Below are 795 nucleotides of genomic sequence, written 5' to 3'. Positions count from 1 at the left end.
TATAGGATCCGAACCCACGGCGGGAGCGCTGCTGCGCTCCCAGCATGGCACTCTCCCGAGTGCGCCACGGGCTCGGCCCAGAAGATGTGAATATTTATATTGCGCCCTCTTCCTTCTAATAACCTTTAAATAAAGCTTAAAGAAAGAAAAAAAAGTCAACTCTGAAAACCAAGAGTTGAAGGTATATATTACATCAACATTTTCATTTTGTTTTTTTTTGTTGTTGTTGTTCATTTCTACCGAAACATTCCATGTCATTCTTAACACTGAGTATTTTTCTCACAATCTATTATTTTACAGACAAATTACCATGTAGCAATATAGCTTCAGCATGCTGGCTCTGATCCTGGGTTTTCCAGGTAAATTACCCCTCATAAAATATCTCCTACAGCCATTTTTAATCTATTTCCTCATCTGCCAATAACCACTGGTTCTCCCCTGTAAGAAAACTGCCCTCAGTTTATCAAAAGTCCTTAAGACTTTTGATAATTCAACTTAAAGCTAACTGGTAGGTTCAGATCCCCATACCAGCCAGCTGCCAAAAAAGATTTTTAAAAAGCCAACTGGCTGGGCCGGCCCGGTGGCACACTGGAGAGTGTGCTGCTTGGGAGCATGGTGGCGCTCCCGCCGAGGGTTTGGATCCCATGTGGAGACCAGTTCCCGCTCACTGGCTGAGCGCGGTGCGGGCGCAACACCGAGGGTTGCGATCCTGTTGCCAGTCCCGGTATGGGCGTGACACTGGGGGTTGCGATCCCGTTACTGGTCAGTAAAAAAGACAAAAAGGAAAAAAAAAAA

The sequence above is a fragment of the Galeopterus variegatus genome, unplaced genomic scaffold (assembly GCF_000696425.1).
Source record: "Galeopterus variegatus unplaced genomic scaffold, G_variegatus-3.0.2 Scaffold1019, whole genome shotgun sequence".
Lineage (NCBI taxonomy): Eukaryota > Metazoa > Chordata > Mammalia > Dermoptera > Cynocephalidae > Galeopterus > Galeopterus variegatus.
Note: the sequence above shows the minus strand (reverse complement) of the source record.